General features: G+C 43.6%; 1 long non-coding RNA gene across 1 annotated transcript; it reads left to right on the top strand.

Annotated features, from left to right (window-relative positions):
• The first annotated feature begins 912 nt into the window (after positions 1 to 912).
• LOC116659610 lies at positions 913 to 17711 on the top strand. Its single transcript, XR_004314979.1, has 3 exons — positions 913 to 3313; positions 4817 to 5638; positions 17248 to 17711. It is a non-coding gene; the product is annotated as an uncharacterized LOC116659610 (long non-coding RNA).
• Positions 17712 to 17779: the final 68 nt, after the last annotated feature.

The raw sequence follows: 17779 nt of genomic DNA on the forward strand, positions 1-17779 counted from the left end.
AGCCTAGTGGTGCCCACTACTCTAACCCCCGTCCCTGAGAGCCAGCGTTGCCAGTTCTGGAACTTCACAAGCCAGACAGCACCTGTTCCTTCGGTTGCTCATTTTTCTCATTCAACATAACTTTTTTGGGATTAATTTGTGCTGTTGCATGTCCCTGGAGTTCATCCTTTTTAATGAGGCTGTTTTTTTGTTTGACTAAATCACAGTTTGTTTACCAGTTCTTTCACTGGTAGACATTTGGATTGGTTCCAGTTTTGACCTTTTCGTGTTTTTAACTTCTTTTACATTTGGCTGTTTCCCCTTAATTTCTAAACATAATAAAATAATTTTTTGCAAGTTCACCCTGACTTACAGAGCATGTGACCCTGAGCGGGTTATTTAGGCTTTCTGAGCCACAGTTTCCTTGTCTGTAAAGTGGGATCATAACACTTTTTTTAAGTTTTTTTCAGGTATTGTTTTGGGTAATAGTATCTTTTTCATAAGATTGTTTTGGGTATTTTTTTTTTTATTCCTTTCAAGGGTAAAAATTTTAGTTTTGAGGAACTTCATACTGAACATTTTCAAAGGAAGTCACATAAGAAAGCAAAAAAATGTTATCTTCCTTTCATCCTTGAAATAAATAGGAAGGGCATAAAATTTATTTTAAAATCATGACACTTGGAAGTTTAGTGCCAGCATCCAAAATGAAGAGAAAAGGAGAAAATAGTATTTACTATATGTTTCGAATTTCTTTGGTTGGGGTTCTCTCTCTGTGGGGTCAGCATTTCCTCTTTCTATTCATATTACTGAAACAGTAAAAACCAGGAAAAAGATATTTCACATATCCATATGAATATATACCCAAATTATAATTTTTAGGTTTATATGTTGAAACACTTAGGATATTGCCTGGAATGTAATAAACACTGTGTACATGTTTGCTATTATGTATATTATTACTGAATGGTTGTGAGGATTAAATGGGTCACACTCGATTCATAGCAGCACATCTGTGATGCAAGAATTACACAAGGAGCGTGGATTTTGAGCCTCATTCTTATCACTCACACCCATTCTCATAAATATCATGTAAGCTCACTTGTCACCCTGGCATTAATTTTTTTTTTTTTTTTTTTTTTTGCTGCAAGGATATGAGATGATATGAATAGATATGGTTCTCAAATATTCCAACTGAAAAAAATAGTCTCACCCTAACGTGCTGAGCCTGTACCCTCCCTCTACAAATGCATTGGTAGGAATCGCTGGGGTAGAAAATACTTCTAATCATTCTTGGTCTATTGTCTTGGTAGAAGACAATAACTACAGCAAATGGCTCGTGTTAAGGCATGCCATTGTCATGAAGTAAAAAGATAAAAAAGGATCTACATATTTCACTCTGCCATTTCCTTCTGGCTGCTGCCCTGGCTCTCTTCTCCTTCACAAGTTCTTTTTTTTTTTTCTTTTTTTTTTTTTTTGCAGGGAGGAGAGAAAAGAACAGCTTTATTGCTTTGCCAGACAAAGGGAGTCACAGCCAGAGATTGCCTTAAAGACTGACCTCCACAAGTTCCTAAAAAGAATTGTCTCCAATCGCTGTCTTCCTTGCCTCTGACTCCCTTCTCAGCCTGCTGTGATCTGGATCGGGATCCGAGCACTTCACAGTTGCTTCTCAGGGGTCAGCAGTGGCCTTGCCGTCGCCAAGCCCACTGGACCTTGCTCTGCCCCTGGACATGCTCGTTCTGTCTCTGAAACTCTCCTCTTCACCACAATTTCCCGCCCCACTTTACACTGGCTTTTCTTCACCCTCTTGGCTGTTCCTTCTGGATCTCCAACTACCTCTAAGAGTTGGTGGCCTTTCCAGGCAAGAGCCACTGCCCCTCCCACCCCCATGCCATCCCTGGGCTTCGTGGACAATTTCTTGTGTCCATTCTTCCTGCCCCTAAGTCTGGACATCTGGTTGCCCACACGCACCTCTCCTGCCACATGCTCAAAACCGAACCCTGCTGAGAGTCCTCCTTACCTGCCCTACAAATGCAAGCTTCTTCCTGGCCTCCAGCCATCTCTCTCCTAAGGGTCCCCCACCATCTGGGAGCCTGGGGTCCAAACTTTGGAATCACTCTTGAATCTTTTCTCTCCTTCACCACCCACATCTAATTGGTCATCAAGCTCTGTCGTTTCTACCTTGAAATCTCTCATAATTCACCCCTCTTCTACCCTCCAGTTGCTTTCAGGTACCCTGACTCCGTGAGACAGCTGGAATAGTCTCCTGATTTATTTCTCAGTCTCGCCTCCACTTCCCTCTCCACTCTGCCACCAAAAAATAGTATTTCTTAAAAAAACAGATCTAATTGCATCACTCTTGGGCTTTAAAATGTCACTGATCCCTTGTTGCCTGTGGCTGGTTCCCACACAGGGCTCCTGGCCCAGGGTCCCCGGAGGTAGGTTCCTGGGGCCCCACCCCAGGGAGTGTGAGTCAGGGGGTGGGGCCTGGATATCTGCAGTCAAAAGAGCTCCCTGCCTAACTTCCCCAGGGGGTCCTGGAAGCTCTCTTCCCTGCCCTGCTCCGGCTCCGCCCCGCAGGGAACGTGCTATTCTTAGCACACTGGCCTCCTGCTAGTTCAAGCCTCTGTGCTTTCTGGCCTCTCTCTCTGCTTTGCCAGGGCTGCTGTCTCTGCCTGAAACACCCTCTGCTTCCTACTCCCCCTCCCTTGTCTTCCTGGCGGGGTCATGCTACAAGATTTTGCACTTGCCTGCAGCTCAGGGAAGCCCTCTCTGGCTCCCCTGGGATAAATGACTTGTCCCCTCCTCCATGTTCCCCTGCAGTCTGCACACAGCCTCGTCAGGGCATCTAGCAGCTCTGCTCACATCTGATCAGGCCACCTGCCTCTTGCGGGCTGCATCTCCTGCCCATGTCCCTGGTCCCAGCACAGTGCCTGGCACACCAGCCGCACCTTAATGCTCAGCCAACGAGGAAAAGAATGAACCTCCCTCGTCCTTCCCTTTTCTTATTCCAAGCGCTGCTTGTCAGATGATGCCATGGGCAGTGCTGACAGTACAAACCCAGCATTCTGAGTTTGCAAGTGTTGCTTTAGTTAGGTTCTCCGAGTCTGTTTTGGTAAATTTTATTTCACTTCTTTCTTTCATTTCAGCAGCAGAAAATTAAGGAGAGATTGAGGAGGGGCAGCTGGAAGGAGAACTCAGAGCCTCCCAAGGGAGCCTTCTCAGCTCTGCCGCCTGCGAGGCTGTTTGGTTTGGGCCTATGAGAACCCCCCTACTTCACCGTAAAGAATGTCCAGCCTGAAAGCCCCACTGAAGTGGTTTTCCTGGTTGCTGGGAGGTAACGTTCATTTCTTCAGCTGCCTTCTGGCCTAACTTTTGTGGCCTGGGGGCCTCACAGCCTGGGGGAGTCCGCAGCCAGGTGTCCTGCTGAGGGTGACGGCTGGGGGAGAAAAGCCTTCTGGAAAGACAAATGTGGCGTCAGGCACTCACCTGGAGGGTCCGTGGGCACTCCCGGCGTGAATTTTTCTTCCCACTGCGCTAGGGCCTTTCACTAGGAGTTGACCTTAGTTTTATTTTCTTGTTCATAGGAATACAAGAAAATCTTAAGGAAAAGTAAGATAGGTGAAAAGTGACGAGGAGGCTGAAAGTGAAGCATATGGGAACTTTGAGCACCCACACAAAAGGGGGCTCTCTTAGCTTTAGTCAGAATAGGAGGAGGCAAAGTAACAGTGAACATTCCTTGAGCCCTGTTCTCTACCTGAAGGGACAGGCAGTTCATTCATGCAGATCCTCACAAGATCTCCTTGCGGTAGCTAGTGCTGTTGCCTCCATATTTTAGATGAGGACTCTGAGGCACAGAGAGGTTGCCTAACTTCCCCAAGGTCACAGAACCAGTGAGCTGCGGGCAGGGATCTGAGCCCACACTGGTATCCACCACATGGGGCTCCTTAGGGCAGGAAGGAGGGAGAGATCTGCTGCTGAAGGTGTCAGGGCAGCATTGCTCGTGGCTGAGAAGGCGGATCCACCTCACTGCTCTTTTCTTTCTACCTTTCCGATCTCAGAGAATGGACTTCAAATAGGAAGGAATAAAACAAACCCAGTAAGGGAGGACTTGGACCTCAGGATTGGTGCAGAGTGTGGGCTGGCATGAATTTAAGTCTCTTGGCTTAGATGAAATACAATTCCAGATAAGGAAAGGACTGGGAGATGTGTTAACTAGTGAGATTTCCTAGAGAAAGTGGGGGGCGATGGGGGATCCAAAATCAGTAAGCATTCCCACTATCAAAAAGGATCCGAAAATAAACTGTTAATGGCACCTTTTCTCAATTATGTATTAGGTAGGATTTCTTAATTGCAAATAACACAAGGCAATTTAACCAGCTTACCTGAACATGGGATAATAGAGCATTTTATGAGGATACAGCTCAGTCTCACAGAAGGGATGGCAGCAATACACCAGGCGCCAGGAGGGAACCGGAACCGGGGAATCAGTTGCTGTCATTGCTGCTGCTGCTGTACATTTGCCTCTGAATTTACTCTCAAATGTGAACTTGGCGACCCGCACAGCCCAGGTTGATAGTTTCTCTTATCAAGAGCCCAGACTGATCGAGACCAGAGTCTATCGGACCCACTAATATCTTCTCAGGAAAGGGGACCCTGGACTGATGAATGAGGGAGGGTCCTGGCTAGACTGAGCTGCTCCACCTTTGGTGGGAAGGGAGGATAGTTGCAGAGAGGGTGTGTGTATATGTGGTCAGTGCACAGAGAATTGGGTGGGGGGCAGGTAGGGAACTGTTCTCAGGTGAGAGGATGTCTAAACCGTTATCCAAATGCCTCACAGGCCTGTGAGGTCGTAGCCGTTGACCCACGAGTCAGGGACTTGCGTCATCCTGGAGAGAGAACTTGGATGGCGTGCTTCAGTTGGACAAGTACACCCGTAGCTTGGAGGAAGACAGACAGGCCATGCTCACACAGAAACAGCTGGATGGAGAGTGAACAGCTTCCTGGAGGACAGGATGCAAGATTCCCAAGGTGCCGGAGAGGCAGGAATGAAGGACAGACACCAACTCTGAAATTCCACTGGGACTAATGGTCAGTTCTTCATCTGGTTGCAAACGATCAGCTTCTTAAGAGACATGGGATACCTGGCCTGATGGAAGGCGAGCTCAGGGCGGTGTCTGTTTCTTGGGCCGCACTAAGCTGGGCATAGCGTTCACGTGGAAATGGGGCTGCCTGACCTGGTGAGGAAAGTTGGAAAGGGTAGAGCCAATGCCTTTCTTCAAACAGCAGGGGCCAGCGGACCAAGGTGAAGGTGATCCAGCTAACAAGGGCACCTTGCATCGGACCGCGCTGAGCTCCCCATAACGGCGGCCACTTACCCTTGTGCAGGGTTTCGCTGTTTCACATTCTCTTCATTTGTTCCCCACATAGCCTTTGATAGAGTTGAGACAGATGGCGACATGCTCTTGTTACAGTCAAAGAAACTGCACAGCTAAAGAAAGAGCATTTAAATGACCTGCCCAAGGTCACACAGCTCACGAGTGGCAGACCTGAGGCTGGAGCCCTGGTGTCCTGGTTCCCCTGTCTGATGGACCTCCCCGAGCTTCCTATGATCAAGGTGTTGAAGGAGAAGCTGGAGGAGCATGGCAGGTGTGCCATGGAGGTGAGTCCTTCCAAGCCCCAGGTCTGAGCGTCTGTGATCGTGAAGCTGCCCCGTGCTGGACGTCAGATTCTGTGGCAAACTGTGTCCGTCAGTGTGCAGGTGGTAGGAGGCTGCAAGCAGCTGATGCTCTCACATCCCCCGGCAGCCACCCGGCAAACACCAGCACGGCTGCGAGCGGAATGTTCGCTGTGAGGGCTGGAAGTGCTCTCCCTGACTTCCTGCCTTGCACCATTTTTTTTTAATGAATTATGTCATTTATTCAAAAGGATGATTTAGTGAAATAGCTGCTTCTGCCTTCTGGAGCCATGTGTCTGCTGTCAGGGCTTCACTTCAAGCATTATTCCTTCTAATTAATTGCAGAATCAAGCTTTCGTTTATCTGAGACTTCCTAATTGGTGGGAGCGGCAAATCAGACACATTTAGTGTGGGTTAGAAAGTACTCAGCAGGGGAAACAGCTAAATAGTGACATGTGAGCCTTGACTGTTTCCAGAACTGCAAACCAGACAACGATTCTAAAGGAAATGATTGGGACGAATGGGGAAATCTGAATACTGACCCTCTGTGTACGTGGGTGTGTGGGTATGAGACATTATCGCATCAGTGTTAAATTCCTTGAGCATTATGTAGGAGTGTGTTCTTTCTCTTAGGAGACTTCGTGCTGCTGTACTTCAGTGTAGATTGTCAGGATGGTTGCAGTTTATCTTTAAGTGGTTCATCAAAAACCATACACGCAGTGTGAAAAACGGGAAGAGCAGGTGTGGCGAAATGTTAACAGCTGGTGAATCTAAGTGAAGGGTGTAGGGTTGTATTTGTCCGGGTGTTTGGACTTTTCTGTAGGTTTGAATATTTTCAAATGAAAGCGGAGGCAAAGGTGGTTAACACTGAAATAAAGGCGAGTTTCAAGAAATATTTTTTACTCTATTGTAAGTCTAAAAATGAAAAGCTCCAGGGGTAAGTAGGCAAGTTGAGGCAAACCATGTTACCTCTTTTCTTTTCTTAGCTGTGTAAAGCCAATAAGCCACAGAAGAAAACAAAGGCTATTTTGTGTGGTAGATGAACTCATTTATCAGCGCATTCAGACTGGAGAGGCAGAGGGAAAGATCAGACTGTTTAAGTTTCTTTTCTCCACCCCTAGTCCATCGCTCTGATTAACCCTGTAGTTACTCCCCGATGCTTGTAAGAAGGGGAGGCAGCCCTCCCTGAAACTAATAAAGCCAGATTCCAGCATGGTCTTGCACATAAAGCATCTTTGAAATACAAGCCATGATTATTTTTGTGATTTTTTTTGTCTACTACTCTTAGTTTGAATGAAGTATAGAGTTTAAGAATCTATTTTTTTTAATTATCTTAATTTTGAAAGTCAGATAATTTGCCAAGCAAAAAAGTAATTAAAAAAATTACAATTCATTTAGAGAGAAACAAAATATATTTTTTACATAGAAGTGTGCCTGGGAAGTGTTTGGGTTGCAAATGTGTCATTTGGAGGATATTAAACTTGTTAGAGGTACTTTTATGGGCCCAGGAAAATTTTACACAAGCCTTGTGCAACCAGTTTGTCAATCTGGTGTGCCTCTTGGAACCCTGGAGAGTCCATGGGACCCGGGCGTGACAGGTGGCCAGACATGGCTGGAAGCTGGGCTCCTCCACTGAGTGCTGTTTGGCCCATCCCTGATATCGACTATTCGTGTCCTCTCACTTCTTCCCCCTGATCAGTCTAGCGAGGTGTGTCAATGTTACTGATTTTCTTGAAGAACAAGCTTTTGATTTCATTGTTTTTCTCTATTTCTTCTTTTTTTTATTGATTTTTATTCTGGCCTTTATTATTTTTGCTCTTCTGTTTGCTTTGGATTTCATTCGCTCTTCATTTTCTTAAGGTGGAAGCTGGGGTCATTTATTGGAAACCCTTCTTCTTCTCTCATATAGACGTTTAGTGTTAAAATTTTCCCCAAGTAGTGCGTTACCAGAATCCCACACATTTTGGTATGTTGTATTTTCATTTTCATTTAGTTTAAAATACTTTCTTTTTTCTTTTAATTGAAGTTTAGCTGATTTACAGTGTTGGGTTAGTTTCTGGTATACAGCATAGTGATTCAGTTATACACAGTCATACACACATACATATTCTTTTTCATTATAGGTTGTTACAAGATATTGAATGTAGTTCCATGTGCTATATATTAGGACCTTGTTGTTTATCTGTTTTATATATAGTATTTTGTATCTGCTAATCTCAAACTCCTAATTTATCCCTCCCCCCACCTTTCCCCTTTGGTAACCATAAACTTGTTTTCTATGTGAGTGTCTTTCTGTTTTACAAATAAGTCTATTTGTACCATTCAAAATACCTTCTAACTGCCGTTCTGATTTCTTCTTTGACCTATGAGTTGTTTAGAAATGTATTATTTAGCTTTCAAATAGTTGGGGATTTTCTAGAGGACTTTCTGTTATTTATTTCTAATTTAATCCCATTGTGGTTAGAGAACATTCTTTGTGTGACTTAACTCATTTCTGTCTTATCTGTTAGGGTTGTTCAAGCTGACTCCATCATTACTAATTTTCTGTCTACTTTCTGTATCAATTCTTAAAAGATCTGTGTTGAAATCTCTTCAATAATTATCATTTGCCTGTATGTCTTAGCAATTACATCAGTTTTTGTTCCTATTCTATTCTATTCTATTATAAATACTGTCATTATGTGCCCCCTCAAAAGGCTAGAAGTGTGTCTTCTTGACCTCTTTATAATTAAGAAATGACTTTTTTTTATCCCTAGTAATATTCTCTGCTCTGAAATCTAGTTTGCCTGATATTAATATAGTACCTCTACTTTCTTTTGACTGGTGTTAGTATGGTGTTTTTACTCCATCCTTTTACTTTTAACCTTTTTTTTTTTTTTTTTTGTATTGAAAGTGGTTTTCCAATAGGCAGCATATATTTGGGTGTTATATTTTCATTTGCTCCAACAACCTTTGTCTCTTAATTGAGGTGTTAGGCCATTTACATAAAATGTGATTATTGATATGGCTTAATTCTATTTGGAGGCTCTGTTTTTATTTATTCCATCAAACTTTGTTTGCTTTTCTTCTTTTTTCTTCTTTTTTCTTTGATAAAATGAATATTTTTAATGAATTTGTTTTATCCCCCTTGGCTTATCGGTTATAACTGTTTGTTGCATTGATTCAGTGGCAGTTTTAGTGTCATTGTATCATCTTTCACATATCACGGTCTGCCTGTGAGTGACATATATCACCTGACAGATAGTCCAGTGATGTGAGAACCGTAGACCTCTATTTCTCTCTTCTTTGTGCTATTATCATACATTTTACTTCTACATATGCTAAAAATTCACAGTGCAGTGCATTATTTCTGCTTTAAACAGTTATCTTTTAAAACTAAACAGTAAAAAATACAGCCTTTTATGTTTACCTGAGTCGTTACCATATCTGGTGCTCCTCCGTCTTCATATAGATGCAGGTATCACTTCCCTTCTGCCTGAAGGACTTCCTTCAACATTTTTTTTTGGTAGAGAGGTCTGCTGGTGATGAATTCTTTTAACCTTTGTATGTCTGGGAAAAATCTTCATTTGGCCATTGTTTTTGAAAGATATTTTTACTGGGTATAGAAATTTAGGTTGACAGCTTTTGTCTTTCAGGACTTTAAAGTTGTTACTCCAGTGTCTTCTGGCTTCCATTGTTTCTGACAAGAATTTTGCTAGCATCCTTATCTTTCTTCTTCTGTTTATAATGTATCTTAGCTCCTTCCTCATGGCCACTTTTAAGGTTTTTTATCACGATATTTAAGCAATTTGCCTATGAAGTGACTTGGTATGTTTGTCTTCGTGTTTCTTTTCCTCAGAGTTCACTGAACTCCTTGGATCTGTGGGTTGATAGTCACCTTCAAATCTGGAAGATATTCAACCATTGTTTCTTCAAATATTTTTCTGTTTCTCTCCCCACACTCTTGAAAGAGACTCCAATTACATGTATTTTAGGCTACTTGAGGTTGTCCCACAGCTCAGCAATGATCTGTTCATTTTGTTTCAGCCTTTTTTAAAAAAAAAAAATCTGTGCTTTATTTAGATAGTTTCTATTGCTATACCTTGAAGTTCACTAATTTTTTCTTCTCTAATGTGTAATCTGCTATTAACTCTATCAGGTTTACTTTTTAGGCATTATAATGTTTATTTCTAGAAATTTGACTTTGTTCTCTTTTATATTTCCTATGTCACCAGTTAACATGTTCAGTCTTCACTTTAGTGCCTTAGAATATAGTTTAACAGCTGTTTTAATGTCTTTGTCAACTAATTCTATCATCTTTGTCATCTCCAGTTTGGTTTGGATAGGTTGATTTTTTTCTTCCTATAGGTTAAATTTTCCTGCTTCTTTGCATGCTTGGTAATTTTTTATTAGATGCCGGATATTGTGAATTTTACCTTGTTGGGTGCTGGATATCTGTATTCCTATAAATATTCTTGAACTTTGTTTTAGCATGAGGTTGAATTACATGGAAATAGTTTGATCCCTTTGGGATTTGCTTTTAAGCTCCGTTAGGTGAGATCAGAGCTTTATTTAGTGTAGGACTAGTTTTTTCCTACCACTAAGGCATTCTGAGTATTCTAGCCAATGCCCCATTAACTACAAGGTTTTCCACTCTAACTGGTGGGAGTAGGAACTGTTGCTGTCCCTGTGTGAGCAGTAGTTTTAATAATCCTTCTACATTGTTCTTCGCCTAGCCTTGGGCAGTTTCCTCAGCCACATGCACTGATCAGTACTCATCTGAATTCTCCAGGAAGACCCTCTTCAGTTCTTTGGTCTTCTCTCTGTGTATGCAGCTCTCTCCTCTCCACTCTATGGACCCTAGATGCCTTGGCTTCCTTGGACTGCTAGTTCTGTCTCTGAAACTCAGGGAGACCACTGGCTTCTGTCTGGGTTTCCCTCCCCTGCACATGCCTGGCAGTTAGTCTGGGCAACTGTAGGGACTCACCGTACTTGTTATCCACTTCTCAGACGTCACTGTCCTCTGTTGCCTGATATCCAATGTCTTGAAAACCATTGTTTCATGTATTTTGTCCAGTTTTTCAGTTGTTTCAGGTGGGAGAGTAAATCTGTTATCCATACTGGCCACATGTGGAAGTCCTCCATGATTTTTAATTGGGCAAAATCCAAAGGACACATTTAAAAACCTATAGTGCTTGAGCGATTTAATATTACTAATAAATGATTCCTTATTGTAGGCTGGTTACTTTACATAGAATTTTCATTTAGTCTAGTGTTTATGAGGATTAACTCCCCAAGTGATAGGGTTAGTAACATGAAACACACACTCTTCCTTGCTTTAGGAGTAATAGACGCCATTTGTTACTTCATTTGTCATCAACAAACATTTCTTTAGCACCCACTCGGTGTGACATTAATATAAATAAGTCAGATTTCTCCCACTGAAGATCTTAAGTTTGGCCATTAGATGTAGACTTGTACATAAATATTTCAATATTATGTGGTAAGGGCCATAATAAAAGTACAAATATGGTGTTTCAGGACCTTAGAGAAGGGTTGCCCAGCTGAGAGCCACATGGGAAGGTGGCAAATAGGTAAAGGGAATCTTCAAGGATGACTAGCAGGTGATTAAGCAAATAGGGGGATAAGCATCTTCCAAAGCAGGGAGACATGACACATGGGGGAGCTAAAAGCTCCCGCACTCATGCAGGAGACCAGGAGTGGCCGACCACAGATGAGGCCGAGAGTTAGAACTAGGAGTCTTGGATGCCACACTAAGGAAATGAGATGACTCTGAAAGCAACGAGGAAATACTGTTGGGCCTTTAACCGGGGAGTGAGAGGCCACAATGTAGAAGATGCATTTTAGGGATGACAGTCCCATTCCTGGCAGAGAAACTGATTCAGTTCTTACGGAAATAGTACACTTAAGCAGAGCTGGTACTGCGGTGCTGAGAAGTGGTAGTAAGGACGGAGGAGGAGGGCCTGGTGTGAGGACGGCTTGGGAGATGCTTGCGGTGTTTACCACCTGCTTTGTCACTATTGTTGGTGTAGGTAAGCCATTTCCTTTGCGTATGCTTAATATTAACACAAAAGCTTTTAGTGATGGTATAGAAGTATTTTGATCTATCACTTGACTATTTTTGCTTGGAGGAAAAGATCCGAAGAATGGGCAGGGAGATGGAGGGTGGTTAATGAAGACGGGACAGAGGCAGAAAGCTATTGGAAGGAAGGATTTGGGGGTGGGTATGTAGTTCCCCAACTCTGCAGCTGTGGGAAATAACTGATTTTGAAAGTATAATGGCAGTAGGGAAAAGATTATATCGGTCCATGTTCGGTTGTAGAAATACATCTACTCTGCTTAAAGTAAGAGCTATAACTGAATTACTTTGACAAATATGCAACCTATTTAACAGAATTCCGAATTTTCTGGTATTTGTATATATCAAGAAACCACATATTTGAGTCTATGACTATAGGACAACAATATTTGACATAATACAATACCATTTCACATAAAAAGCAATAATGGATGCAGCACTTAAATTTTAAGGCCCACAAGCGGTCCACCTCCCCCCATCTCCTCTTGCCAATCCAGCTGCCCATTCCTGCTGACTGACAGGAAAACGGGCTGCACCACGTAGATCAATCAAGTTGCAGATTTTTAAATGCTCCTCTCAAGCCTCCTCAGACTGGATTTAAGCAGCTTTAAGGTCTTGCTGCTTTTCCAACTGATGTGAGGCTTCTGTGACAAGGATTTGGTCTTCGGTTTCCAGATCAGGCTTTCTGAGTCAAGTTCCAGAGTTTGAATGGCATGCGCAGCAAGTGTTCCTCTGACTGTTCCAGTCCTGTTAGCCGACAGTATAATGTAACACCTGTACTATCTATTCCTTACTCTGACAAGCACGACCTGATAGACAGACTGGGAGGAGTGAGGAGGGGTGATGAAACGCTGAGTTTCACACTGAGAGGGAGAGGGGAAGGAGAGACCCGAGGGGTGGGGAGAGAGACAGAATGAACTTGAAGTTGTGTGAAATACAGGCACGTTGAGCTCTGAATCTCGTGTATGTCAACGCACCTGAAAAAGAGTTTTCTGTTAAAATGGTTAGGGTTATAGATTTACACGCCCCTTCACATTCTGAAGGTCTAAAAATTACCATTTACATTTCAAAGAATCTCACCCAAATGAAAATATATGGGAAACGCTGGATTCCTGCCCACCTGGAGTAAGCTGTGGTTACAGGTGGGAGGTGCTCCTGTAATTAGCTCCTGCGCTGTAGGGTTTCTGTTCGCTCAAGCCTCTGATAGCTCTTTAAGAGGCGGTGAAAAGTTCTGTAGCTGGTAGACTATTTCCACAGGATCTACCTAATTAGGAAAGGATGGGGGCCCTCAGATTAAATTTCAGTTAAGTACTTCCCCACTCCCACTGACGCCATTTGAAGTATTCAATCTGGCCTTCAAAAGAATGGGAGAAGCCCACTGTTGTTTAATAAACATCAACCAAGTTATAAAAAGGCAAGTGACAAAAGCCCCCCAGAGGGTTCTCATCTGCTCTTGGCCTGGGCTGACGAGGACAGCGATAGTACCCAGCATTTTCCAACCTTCCCTGACAGGAGAGCCGCCTAGAAGAGCATTGTTAACATGCAGCCCCCCAGGCTCTTCGCTCGGAGACTGTGATTCAGGGCATCTGTGGGGAGATATGGTCCAGAGGCAGGTGGTGGAACTGGAACCTATAACTTTAACAGGTGCCTTCTGGGTGTCTTAAGAATGGGCACATCTGGGGACCCCTGACGTAACCAATGTAAACCTTTATTGAGAAGAGAGCTGCTTGACAGTTACAATGTCAGAGATGACACGTCTTCTCCGGGCTTGGTAATCCTTACCCTGTGGCCAGCGACACTTCTGCAGCGACAATTTTGTCCAGTGTCTTTATAATGAAGCTGGCTGAAGTTGCCAATGACAGAGTAAAACCATTTTTTGCATGAGTTAGAAAACCAGAGAGAGTTGAGTCCAAGGTATTAATCAAATATGTGTGTACGTGTTGTGGACTCCGGCAAATTTTTTGTGACATACCAATGTTCTTATCTGTAAATTGGGATAATAATCCCAACTTCATAGAGTTTCTATGAGAATTGAAGGAAAGGACAACTGTAAAACCCTGAGCTCAGGGCCTGGCACAGAGTAAGCAGGGAGTGAAGCAGGGAATGGTCATTGTCCCTATTGTCAGTTATATACCAGGGTGTAAATTCTTCATAATCAAGTGATATAATGACCGAAAGTTTGCCTTAAATTATCTTATTTCATAAAAGGCATGTTCTGACACCACAGCTTGGTTCTGGTGCCATCACATATGATTCCACCCAAATGGAGTTTTCCTAGACTGTTTTCTTATTTTGTAAATTTCAAAGCTACAAACTCTGCAGATGTCTTGTTTGGTCTGTGCATTTGAAAAAAAATGAGTTCATTCTAACATTCACGTCTAGAAAATTCACGCACAAATCTAGATTGCCAGGTATGAGAAGTTTGAGGTTACAGGCTTCTGGTTTTCCTGCTGGAGAACCTGCCGGAGTGGAGGAGGGGCTGCCCCCTTGAACAGGGCGCACATGCTCCTGCTTGACTGCCTCCTAATTTCTGTGACTCACCTGGCCCTTGTAGACATCTCAGTGTGTCACCCTGACATCCAAGGTGATGTCTTATTTTCTCATACATCTTTGGATTCTCGGCTCTTAGCCTGGTTCGTAGTCATAAATGCATGAACTGGAAGAAGCAGTCACTTCACTGCCCCTCACACCAACACCGTTCCAACCAGTCGTCTGCAGACTTTGTAGGTGAACGTTCAGAGCCTACCTCCTGTGACTCTCCAAAAGCGGCTGCATCGAGTCCAACCCCCACCTGGCACTCCAGATCAACCCCCGCTCCAGTCTAGTTCCACTGTCCTTTCCTGCCATGTCCCACTTCTCAGTTAACCGACTGCGTCCCACACCATTCTCTGAACTTGCCTTCTGTGTCCCCAGCTTGGAGCCTCTGCCCTCCCTCTGTACGCCTTCCTTCTGAAAGTCTGCCCCTCTGCCAGGTGCCACCTCCCCTCTGATGCTTTTCTAATTTCCCCAACTAGATGTGATCCCTTATCGTCTGGCATTTCTCTAATCTTCTGTTTGTAAATACGACACACATCCATAGTGCCCTGTACCATGGTGAGCTGTGTCCAGGCCCTAATTCTGCGGCTCAGTGTGCGGATGCACCCACCCCTGGTACCCCATGGCAGAGACCACGTCACAGACATCACAGCATTGCCAAAACCAAGTCCCTGACGTATTGTAAGGGATGCTCAAAATACTTAAATACAGGAATACAGTTCCAGTCTAAGGAGAAAATGCTGCCAACTAATAATCTACTTTCTTCCTCACCCTATTACAACCTGAAACCTTACTTTTTCCCAATTATTTTGTTTTGGGTCCCCCTTAGAAGGCGTAACCGAACATTCGCCTTTGTTACGTCACTTACTTGATGTCCTAACGGTTCCGTTAGCTGAGAAGCAGGGATAACACAACCTCTAGTGTGGTCGTAAGGGCTCAGGGAGTTAACGTGCTGGTAAAGGGCTTTGCCGAGCGCCTTGGGCAGAGCGAACAGTAAGGGCACAGCTAATATTATTACTACGTGGAAACTCACCTAATACTTAGAAACCAGTTTAGAACTGGCTTTGCTTCATTCTATTTTTCTAAAAATACTTCTTAGTAAAGAACAGGTCAAAGATTATAGTTTGTGTGACTTAGACTAAAGAAATGTATTTTGCTCAAAAGAAGAAAAATGGGGGTTATTTCAAATACCAATGGTTCAGGCAACAGTAGCTTTTTCAAAAGTACACGTTTATAACCACCAAGCTGACGACTGATTCAGGAAAGACTACCGATGAAGGGTAAAACCGTGAGGTGAAAGTGTGCTGAGGGGCAGGGATTTACAGTCTCACAGTTCCGTCCCATACATTAGTGATTAATTACAAAGGGAAGGGATAATTTTATACTGGGGAAACTTGGTGACTGTCACCTCAACCAATTGGTAAGAATTACCATCACCAAAGAAAAACCATAATGGACATGTGATAAGGTATGCAATAGCAAAAAATAAAAATAAAAGCAAAAACTAGAGATAAAATTATCACCATTATGAGTCAAACAGTGATGTGATGTGATGTAATGGGGAAATAACATCACCTGCATAGTATTCTTGCAAAAAAAATTAACCTGACTTTACCAATAAGGAACCCACCAGACAAGTCCAGATTGTGCAACAAACTCCCAAACACTTGACTTACACACTTCAAATAAACCAAGGTCATGGAGAAAGGGAGGGGAGGGAGGGAGTGGGGAGGGAAGGAAGGAAGGAAGAAATAAAGAAAGATGGGACAATCTTTCTAAATCAGAGTCGAAAGAGACAATTATCAATGCAGAGCATGAGCCTTGATCCGATCCTCTGGGGGAAAATAAACACAGCTATAAAGGCCCTTACTGGGACAGCTGGTGAAGTATGAACCACCCTACATACTGGGTAAGTAAAAGTAGGGAAAAAATAAGATGAACTCAATTATACTTTGACCAGCTCTTTCCTGAAGTACTTTGGTATCTGGGAATCTATTCGTTGTAAGATCTAAAAATGTGAACGTTCCATGTGGTATGTTTGCTCTGTTGAAATGGATCAGAGTTTTCATAGAAAGAATGTACAGTTGGGCTGTAGTCATACAAATGGGCATAAAAGCTTAGAAATGGATAAAGTGCACATAATTCTGTGGAGCGTTTGGTTGGGACAGTACCAACTGCCCGGAGAGAGTGCTGGGTAAATGTCACCTGCTGACAAGAACCAGCAGAAAGTCCCCAAGTGGGACCCTTGCATTGCTGCTTTTAGGGAATTTTACCTACTGGGAATGGATTACTCGTGAAGTCATACAGCAGTTTCCTTCTCCTTTCAGTAGACACGGGTGCCCAGGCAGCCCTGGCTGCCTCCGTGTGGAAGACAGCGGTGTATCAGTCTCAAAAAAAGGGGAAACGAAACAGCCACGTGAAAGCCAGGCTGGCCGTCACTAGCGTAATCTAGTGTTTGGGCCGCCTCTTCTTTTCAGGGGGTGATAGGAGCCATTAACAGCTTCCTTTTAGTTTCTGAGGCCACCGATATTTTCATTACTAGTGTCCTCATGCACAGAGTTTTTAATTTAAAAAAAGAAAGAAAGTTCAGGATGGAAATAGTCTGTCACCACAGGAACGTCTCTGCAGCAGAAACACGTTATAGTTTACCTGTCAATCTTATCATGATGCCAGGTTTATTCTGAGTGTCTGGAAGGAGGAAGAGGAAGTAGGGAAGACAGGTGATGGCAGGGCTGACAGAGGCACCTCCGGAATCACTAACACCTTGGAAAAGCTGAGGGCTCAATTCCAAAGTGGTTCTGAAGTCACAGGTTTCTTACCTCTCTGGCTAACAAGAAAGTGATCATTCTGGCTCCGAGAGATTTTCCCTACTTATTCCAAAGCCATCAGTGCCCTACTTCTTGGATTTTTTTTTTTTTTTTGGACAGGTGTTATGGTAGATTCAGGTTGGCTACAAATTCTTTGTCACTCTCCCCAGCAGGAGCTGGACTTTATCCCCGCCCCTCCTTGCATCATGGGTGGCTCTGTATCTGCTGAACTAACAGATCACCACAGAAGTGCACTGAGCAGTTCCAGGCCCAGCCTTCCGGAGGACTGTGGCTTCCTTCCTCCCTCTTGGAACCCGGCTTCCGTACTGGGAGGAGCCCAAGGCACACGGAGAGGCCCAGAGCCGGTAGGGACTGGCAGCACCATGGGGGAGCCAGCTTGGACGTCCCAGCCCCATCACGTGCTGGTAAGGCCAGTCCACACAAGAGCATCACAGAATCATGAAACGGGATAAAATGTTGTTTTAAGTGGTTACGTTTGGGTGTGGTTTGCTCTGCAGCAAAGATAACTGAAACCTGTAAATGAAACGTTCACAAGAAGGAAGGTTTATCTTCTAAGCAATGCGGAACAACAAAGCACGGCGTTACACTTAACTGAGCGGGAACGGAACCATTCAGAACAGGTGTCAACATCCTTCTCTAGTGGGTTTCGGCCTCAACACTGGCCTCAGCTTTTAGGCCTCTTTT

The sequence above is a fragment of the Camelus ferus genome, chromosome 24 (genome assembly GCF_009834535.1).
Source record: "Camelus ferus isolate YT-003-E chromosome 24, BCGSAC_Cfer_1.0, whole genome shotgun sequence".
Lineage (NCBI taxonomy): Eukaryota > Metazoa > Chordata > Mammalia > Artiodactyla > Camelidae > Camelus > Camelus ferus.